This window comes from Portunus trituberculatus, chromosome 45, assembly GCF_017591435.1.
Source record: "Portunus trituberculatus isolate SZX2019 chromosome 45, ASM1759143v1, whole genome shotgun sequence".
Taxonomy (NCBI): Eukaryota; Metazoa; Arthropoda; class Malacostraca; order Decapoda; family Portunidae; genus Portunus; species Portunus trituberculatus.
Window position 1 is genome coordinate 6237480 of NC_059299.1, and position 9552 is coordinate 6247031.

General features: G+C 39.6%; 1 protein-coding gene across 5 annotated transcripts in view; it reads right to left on the bottom strand.

Moving 5' to 3' along the window:
• Window positions 1–8982, bottom strand: part of LOC123519527 — a 140614-nt gene extending 131632 nt beyond the window's left edge. For all 5 annotated transcript variants that reach the window (XR_006679032.1, XM_045280891.1, XM_045280889.1 and 2 more), the window contains exon 1: window positions 8361–8982. The gene's annotated coding sequence lies outside the window, so the exon portion shown is untranslated. The remainder of the gene's footprint in view (window positions 1–8360) is intronic.
• Between the last annotated feature and the right edge of the window lie 570 nt (window positions 8983–9552).

Sequence of the window (9552 nt, forward strand, 5' to 3'; positions counted from 1 at the left end):
GGGACGATCTGCCTGAATGATACCCTTCCTAATCGATGCGTCTATTGTTTCTTACACTGACTTTTGCATCTTTACCGATCATGTTGTGAATTATTGCCTGGAATATATAGCAGTGTTGAAAGAGTCACTTGAAGGTATAGACAAATTTTCCTAGTCTTCATTTTCTTTTTATTCAAGGTGTGTTGTATGAAAATGTGTAAGAATTTTGATTATTTACTTTTATTCAATGGAAAGTTTTTTTTTTTACACTCGTTTACCAATCATGTAAATTGAATGGAGCAATTGAAGGTGGTGATAAATTTTTGAGGTTTTATTTCTTTTGATTCAAGGTGTGTTGTATAGAAATATGTAAGAATTATGTATATTTACTTTTATTTAATGGAAAGTTTTTTTTTTTGTACTCTCTCTCTCTCTCTCTCTCTCTCTCTCTCTCTCTCTCTCTCTCTCTCTCTCTCTCTCTCTCTCTCTCTCTCTCTCTCTCTCTCTCTCTCTCTCTCTCTCTCTCTCTCTCTCTCCATTTATGCGTTTTATTTTCAGAGGTAATGTTAAAATAAGGTTGAAATATGTGTGTATGGTACAAATAAAATCGTTGGATATGAAGCGTATCTATTTAATTTGTATAATTTATATTGCAAAACGTAACCCTGTTCTATTGTAATCTAATTTTAGTGGTAGATTCAACTGATAATTTATTTTTTAGGAGTGATGGACAATAGAATATATAGATATGTGTGTGTGTGTGTGTGTGTGTGTGTGTGTGTGTGTGTGTGTGTGTGTGTGTGTGTGTGTGTGTGTGTGTGTGTGTGTGTGTGTGTGTGAAGGGCAAAGGTAGATGGTTTGTAGTTTGTACCCGTGTCAGAGCTAATAGGTGTTGACCGGAGCTAACAGGCCGTGTGCACTCGTTCGTCAGTGTTCCCCAGAAGCATGAATAAGTAAATCCCTCTAGAGTGTACCAACGATGGAGTGGGTTTCGTTTTTATCCATTTTTTTCCTACAAGATGTCAAAGAAGAACAAGGAGCAATACAACTTCAGATACTCTCCAAGGTTACAATGCTCTACAATCTTGACAGGAAGAATGTAGGTTTATTAAAGCCAGTACAAAGGAGAATGACTAAAAAGGATACAGAATACAGACGGTGACGGGTATTCCTTACTAAATGAGATAGAAGCTTTTAGAAATTTACATTCCCTAGAGAGGTGTAGGTTGAGAGAGAACCTGATAGAAGTTAAAGTGATGTAGGGGATACAACAGTGGTGATGTAATCAAAATACTTAGGATGAGTAAACAGGATGAAACAAGAAATGATTGGTACAAGTTGGTATGATTTGTGTTTATGAGAGAAAGGATAGAGTTGGTTCTCAGAAAGTGGTAGATGAATGGAATTGACTCAGTAATAAGGTTGTTAGTGCTGAGTCACTAGGAGTTTTAAAAGAAGATTAGTTAGATTTATTAATGGGGATGATAGTCAGGTTACACAAGGACTGCCACGTGGAGGCCTAATGGCTTCTTACAGCTTCTCGTATTTTTTTATGTTCTTATGATTATGTATGAAAGCGAAAATACATAAAAATTAATGAGATGGAAAAGAAATTTGCATTGCATATCTCTCTACATAGATTATTTGAAGCTCAGAATGTTCCTGTTACCTGCACGCAGTCTACTTCATTGATCTGTAAGTCCACAGATATTCTGTTATTTGTATTTGTTCTCATTTTATTTATTTATTTTGCCAAAGAACATCTGATTACCTTTATTTTATTCTTCAACACATTTTCTAAGCTCATAAACATTCCATAAATTGTATTAATTCTTTTTATGAATTTCTTTATGCTCAGAAAGCATCTATTCATATATTTATTTTCCTCCACAGACTTCTTAAAGCCCCGAATATCCGAATTCCAGCATATTCCCACTCCATGTATCTCTTGAGCTCAAAAAGATCCAAGTAATCGTGTTTATTCCTCCTCATCCAATCCTTAAACTCCCAAACAGCGCAGTGGTACGCCAGCGCTCGTCCCTTACTCCTATTTGTGATCCTGGCTACACACGAGACCCCACTGTGTTCGTTCTCCCTTATACTGTTCCTGTGCACGCGTGTATCTAAACGTGAGTGTTGTAAAAAAGAGGATAAAAAGAGACACGGCAGTGAACGCGGGATGCGAGTCTGATTCAACGCGGTAGAGAGGCACATGACAGCCAAAAATTTGTGAACCAGAAGCGTGGTCTCGTGGGATGACTAGGCTTGATTGGGGCTGAGTGGCAGGCTGGAAGGGTGATGTGCAGGGTGGGAGGTGATGTGGGAGTTGCCATTGTGATGTGAAGAATGGAAATGGTGAGGTGAAGGCTAGAAGAGGTGAAAGTTGAAGGGTGATGAGTGCTGTGAAAGGTGATGTGTAGGATGGAAGGTGTGATGTGAAGGTGGGAAGGTGAGGTGATGGAGTGACGTGAAGGGTGTCTAGAGGATATGAACAGTGAAAGTGGAAGAAAACGGAATAAAAAAAAAAGTGAAATGGTGTCTGTCGAGGCAGTGGGTTAATTTAGAAGAGTACAGGTAGATAAGGATTAACTTCCCAGCCCTCAGGTAAGATAAGGAACAGGTAGACTGAATAAAATGGCACGGCATGTTTTTAACCAAAGCTCAGAAACTTTACTTTTACGCCACCATTAAACTCTGAAATTTTCTCCTTTTTATAGCTAATGATCAGGTTTATAGTGCCTTTGGGTGTGGGTAAGGAGAAGTTTGGCAGGTTATAGGAAGTTTACGTGGTATTCGGTAAGTATGAGAGTTAATTCAGCGAGTTAAGGGGCGAAGTTTATGGAATATCAGGACATGACATGCGGTTCGCGTCCCAGAGAACTGATTATTGACTATCCTGCGTTGGCGTTTTCTTTTTTTCGTGATTTCGTGCGACAGTGTGCTTTGTGGCGCGGTCATTCAGAGTAGGGGCGTGCAGGCATTAATCTAGTGTTATAATGGCTACTTTTGGCACCATTAGACAGGGTAATGGATGGCTGGCGGTCCATCGAATAAGATAAATGACAAGGTAGGGGTCTCATTTAGTAAGGTATGGTTGTGTAGCTCCATCATGCAGGGTTAGGGTGTGACAGGGACCCTTCATGCACGCAAGGGATTGATGGACGGTTGATAATGATTGAAGGGGTGACAGGGGTTATTTAAGCATGGTAGAGATTTATACAAGGTTTTCCCAGCAGGGTGTGGGTTGTGTAAGGACTCCAAAGGTACAGGATGGATTGGCAGTGGGTTAATAATAATTAGGCAGGGTCAGGATTCTGCAGGGGTTCCAGGATAAAAGATAAGGTACAGGATCGGCAAGGTGTTGTGCAAGGACTAATGAATGGGTTGGTGAAGGTTAGATGGAAGTTTTGTCAGGCAGGGTTGGTGTTATGTAAGGGATAGGTAGAAGTTGGTGAGAGTTCAGTTGAAGTTTCTCAGATAAAGCAAGGGTTGTATAAGTGGAAGTGGTGGGGCAAGGGTTAGCAAGGGTCGGTAAGAGGATCAAGAATCAGTCTAGTCACGTTTCACCAGCGTTTTCCTATAATCGACGGCTGACTTGGCACCGCAGCGCCCGAGCACCGCATCGCGTGCTTGTTGCTCCTTCATCACCAGCCACAGTCGAAGCACATTTACACTTACGCGTGCTGAGGGAAGCGCACAGCGCGACGGAAGATATTAGACGTAGAAAACGAGAATACTTTGAAAAATTTATGCGTACAGTAGGACGGAAGACGCAGCAGACTGAGAACGAGGCACGAGGCAAGAAAGTACACACAGAAGATGTAAAAATCATGAATAATGATGGAAATAAGGCGTTGAGCAAGAGTGAGGACAGAGAAGACTTCAAAAACTTCAATATAAAGCGATAATAAGGCGTAGAATGGAAAGAAAACCACAGAAATCATAGAGAGCATGAGTTATTAGTGAAAAAGTATGTTGAATGCAGAAAAATGTCATTCCTTTTGTGAAAATAAAGCGCACAATCAAACATAAGAAATAGAACATATAAAAACACTTAATATTTAGATTAAAGAAGAGAAAACTTGAAAGAAACCATAAAATAAAGCATGAAGTTAAATAGAAAACATGAAAGACACTGAATACTCGGTGAAAGGAGAGGTTGGGCAGGTAATATGCATGAACAAGGGAGGGAGAAAAGACGGTGTTTGCAGGGCACAGAAAACTGGATGAATTATGTCCGCTACATTTTAAATCGCGTGAAATATGTGACAGACTGAATAAGTGATGGCAAGATCGGTGCGTATAGATGCATATTGCGCTGGAACTATAGGAAATTAAGGTGTTGTTGCAAAGGAAGGAGAGGCAAAAAGTACATGAATAATGGCAGTGTAGATATAAACACTGAATCAGATGGTGGAGCCTGAGAATGCCATGTGTTGTGTATTATGTGTAGATTGTATGAGAGAACTGAAGTCAGCACAGGAAGTAATGAGTTGGAAGGTGTGAAATATGGTGAGAGTGGACAGAGGGAGTAAGGAAGGGTGGCACGCTGAACCTGTTGTGTATTGAACCATATGGACAAAGACAGTGAGTGGGGAGTGAACTACCTTGAACGGATTCATAGAGAAGGGAGGAAAATGTGTCAATATTTATGCATGGAAATATATAATGCGCAGTACACGGTAAGGGAAAGACAGATTGTGTACAGTTAATCTGATTTCTTTTTTCTCTTCTGCTTTTTCAGGTTTGATAGATAGCAATGGTTCTATTAATTCAAGTTAGGAATTCTACACCAATTTAACTAAGAAAAAAGTTAAAACCATGCCAAATATTTCCTATTGTTAACTTGAATTAGTATTTTTTCATAAATTTCATATGTACCAGTGATTATTTTCAGGTGCATAGAAAAATATTAAGAAATCAGGGTTAAATCGGGTTAAAAGTTACTTACAAACCAAAATATCTGGAAAAGGTAACATATAGTGGCAATATCTTGGGAAACTTGATGGGTGGCAGTAACAATATAATAGGAAGGCAAAGTTAATACATTTAGACTTCCAATCTGGTAAAAGTGATAGCAAAACAACATGGCCCATAGGTAACATGAAGCAGCCAGCAATTCCACGCAGACTTAATAGGTTTCAGTAATAGAACACCACGCGGGAAAAGTTAGAAATTCAGACCCTTCCAATTAAGTAAACAAAAATCAATGCAAGACTAAATTTCTATTGTTAACATGAAGGGATTTACTAGCAAAATTAATCGGTGACAATAATGGAACAATGGAAGAGGAAACAAATTTAACGTCTTCTAATCAAGTGAGAAATAACAGCGAAATATTGCAGTAGTTAATGTGTAATTATTTATTGGAAAGCTTAACAAGTGACAATAATAGAACAGACTGCAAAACTAGGACATCCAAACATTTTCAATCCAGAATTACAACGGAACCACATTTCTATTACTTATTTGCAAACGCACTGCAAAAAAAGACGAAGATTTAAACCTCTCAGTGACGCCATTGCAGCGAAAAAAAAATTACAGTAAACATGAAATAATCTATTAGCAAACTTAACAGGTAGCAATAATAGCACGCCACCAGTTAAAAAAAAAAAACCAGAGCCAACAACTCACTAACGAGGAGGAAGGCGCAGAATAATCACCATACTTATAATGAAGGAGGAATTCCCAACGTGCTTGATTTTCGCAGGTAAGAGTAATAGTTGGGCGTCACAAGGGAAATTAAGGACACACACACCCAGCTGGCCAGGTAACAAATGATGGCAATACATAAAATAACAAAGAATATACATAACACTAACGCTGCACGTCACGAGGCTGAAGGGGAGGGGGATGAGAAACAACAGAAACAACAATGATCAACCCACGTCAAGGTAAATTACGTGGAAAGGTGCGCAAATTCATGATCAAAATAAAGTATCATAACATCAGATGACAAAAGACTATATGTAACGCTAATATTGTTTGTCACAAGGGCGGGGGAACGAGAAAGGACAATAATCAAGCCACGTCAGGTAGTGTTACTTGGAAATGTGCGTAAATCCATGTTCACTTTGTCAAATTAAAACATCAGTGCAGTGAATAACAAAGACTCTCTCCCACCCTAACACTGAGCGTCGCATGAATGAAAGGACGAACGTAATATCTTCAGCTTACATTGCAAAGGAAACTGACGGTATTCATTTTCATTTTAAGTTAAGTAAGAATGTTGGTACGTGAACAAAAAGATTATGGGTAACAAATATTGGAAACTATGCGGAGGAAAATAAGAATAATCCCAATAAATATATATAAGTGAATGAATCTATAGTTAAGTAAATAAATATACCCATTCGTAATATAACTACCAGTATATCTACGTTACTTGTATGGCTTGTATTCCCAAACGCTATTCTCATCACGACTCTTAAAAAAACCAGAGGGATGATTAGCCGAGTTTCATTAATATTATTCCCTAGGCGCAGAATCACCTCCAGATTATCGCTAAAATCATAGAAAACACTTGAAAATCTCTAAAATATCCACTAAAGTCTATTGAATGTAAGAAAGAATACGATGAATTGTATATGCGATCTTGATACAATACGTCACACGAAGGAAAGCAGAAACGCCAATCAATAAGTGACAATACGTGAGAAAGTAAGTAGATATATACCCACGTACTTGCATAAATACGAGTCATACATAAAAAAAAAGCCAATACATTAATACAGAACCTTATACAAAAAACGTATATGAAACTGGTCACGTTATGAGGAAGAGCGAGCTAATTATGATAAACGACAGCCATACATAAAATAACAAGGTAGTACGTAACACTCATACCGGCCGTCAGAAGGAAAGAATGTATAACGAATCCAAGTAACGTAACACCGGAAGCTACAGGCGTAAAGGCACCAGTGTTAATGAAGGTCACGAAGGGAGGAAAAGTTACCGCACTCTGATTATAGATGCTGTAATTGCCTCGTCATGTCAATCATACACTGCTCTGACCAGGCGCCTTTGTAGAGCTGCAGGAAACTCGTAGCGAACCCTGATAACGTAACAGGAATAAGTAGGGAGGGTATAACAAGTAACAGTAACGCCACGTAGAAGAGAACAGAACTTAAAACACAAGAGAAATATTACCAAAGCTGTATACAAATTTAAAGGGAAATGCGCATCCAAGTCTAGTGACGACATTTTTTCCTTGATTTTGGCTTATTTCTTACTTCAAGTGGGCCTTTTTTTAATATTTTGTTGCTCTTGGCTGGCTTCCCTCCTGCATAAATAAAAGCGAAACACCAAACTAAAAGGAACAAGTAACGATCACAAAAAAAGAGAAGGAATGGTAAAGAAGAAACGTATAACGGAAATGTTGAACAAATTGCCTTGTAGAATCGTAGAAACTCCTTTATATTTACACTGCTTTCTTGTATTAATCAAAGCAGAGGCACAGGTGAGATAGGGGCGAGGTAAGGACGCTGAGGAGACACGTACGTACTTATCCTTCCAGCCAATCCAGTGAAAGCGAGAACCAACCATGAAATAACTAGGACCTATTGATATTCACGTCCCGTAATGCCATGAGACCACTAAAACAAGCCATTGGGAGCTGCAGAACTGTGGGTGTCTGTGCGTGTGTGCGTGTGTAAGTGTCCTATCCTGCAGACACATACAAAGGACGTGGTGTAGGATATATGGGGACGCTTTGCCACACTTCCTAAAAAAAGGTGACACACGGGACTCGAAGAGGGGTTAGTGTCATGCTGTCGTCCATTCTGCCAAGTACTCCGAGTGATGGAGAGCAAACATTCACGTCAAGATAACAGCATGACAAAAGAGAGCAGAGCATGTCCTGGTGATAAACAGTGCGGTATGTGATGACACTCGCCCAGAAAGGAAAAAAAAATCGAAGAGAATAAAAAAAGTGATAGATACATAAAGATAACAAGCCGTAAATGTGAGAGGAAAAGATAACAAAGAGGGAAAAATGTGCGTGTGGTTGGTCCCCTGAAAAAAAATGAAGTAGGAAGAGAGAGAGAGAGAGAGAGAGAGAGAGAGAGAGAGAGAGAGAGAGAGAGAGAGAGAGAGAGAGAGAGAGAGAGAGAGAGAGAGAGAGAGAGAGAGAGAGAGAGAGAGAGAGAGAAACTTAATTTGTCACCTGAGCACCACCACTTTTCTTACCTGTTTGACTTAATTAGAAAACGAATGACAAAACAAACTCAGGTGACGCACTCCGGCCAGGTAGGACCATAATAATAATAATAATAATAATAATAATAATAATAATAATAATAATAGTACTACTACTAATAATGATGATAATAATAAAAGTGTGACCAACAATGGCATATAATGAAGGAGTCACGCAGGTGTACCTCTGAGAGTGAAGGGGCGGGGAGACCTTCTCGGAGGTGTGGGCGGGAGGGTTGGCGGGAGGGATGGTCACTCACGCGCCGCCCTCATCACGCCCGCGGCAAGTCAGGGGCGGGAGAGTGAGGGTCAGGTCACCGCCAGATGACTCCACCACGAGGTCACTTTTGGCTTAATTAAAGTCACGAAGTTAGTCTCTTTTTTTTTCCCTAATATTTCAAACAGTCCATCTTTTTTTTTATTTCTATATTTCTGCCCTTGAGGTCAAAAGGTCAGGTCACGAAGGAGGCACTCGAAATATTCATGATTTTAAGGATAATTCTATTTTATTTTCTTTCCTTCACTGGTCTTTCCGAATATTTGCTAAAAGTTGCGTCTCGTTAAAACCTTAATTATCTCACTCCTGCTCTAAGATTTTCAAGAATTACATGTAATAATACAAAGCCTTTAGACCATTGTATCCTTTTACACCGTCGGGAATGTTAACAGTTTGCAGGAATTCAAAGTTAATGATTTTTTAAAAGAGAGAGAACAAGAGAAACGCACGCACGACTTCGCTCAGACTTAGCTTCCTCAACTCCGCTCTGCCACCCTTACTCTACGGCGGCTGAAGCGAGACTGACCCCACACTGCCCGAATCTTCCTTCGCTGCCAGACGCCCCCCTTCTCCTTTCCCTCTCCCGTCGCTGCCACCCCCGGGAAATGATATCCTACAGCGTCCTCAAGTTGTATTATTGTTGCTGGACTTCTGGGGGTGTTTTTGGTGGTGTTCTTACGGGTGAGGTGGGAGGGATCGGGGTGTTGTAGGTCAATGTAACGAGTTTTGTTGGACCTTTTTTCGTTTTTTTATCAGAAGGAAGTTGTTAAGACGGTCACTGGGGGACATTACTCTGACTTAGGTAGTTATTGGTGTAATAGAGGAAGGCGAGGACGTGACTTATACGTGGTGGCAATAATAAAAGTAGTTGTAGTAGTAATAGTAGTAGTAGTAGTAGTAGTGGTAGTGTAGTAGTAGTAGTAGTAGTAGTAGTAGTAGTAGTAGTTGTAGTAGTAGAAGTGTTCGCAGTAGTTGTAGCAGTAGTAGTAGTAGTAGTAGTAATAGGAGTAGTAGAAAACTGTAATCACTTCCAAGGTTCTCATCTGCATTCATTTCTTCATTAAATCTCACTTGCATAGAATATCTGGTTCACATTTATT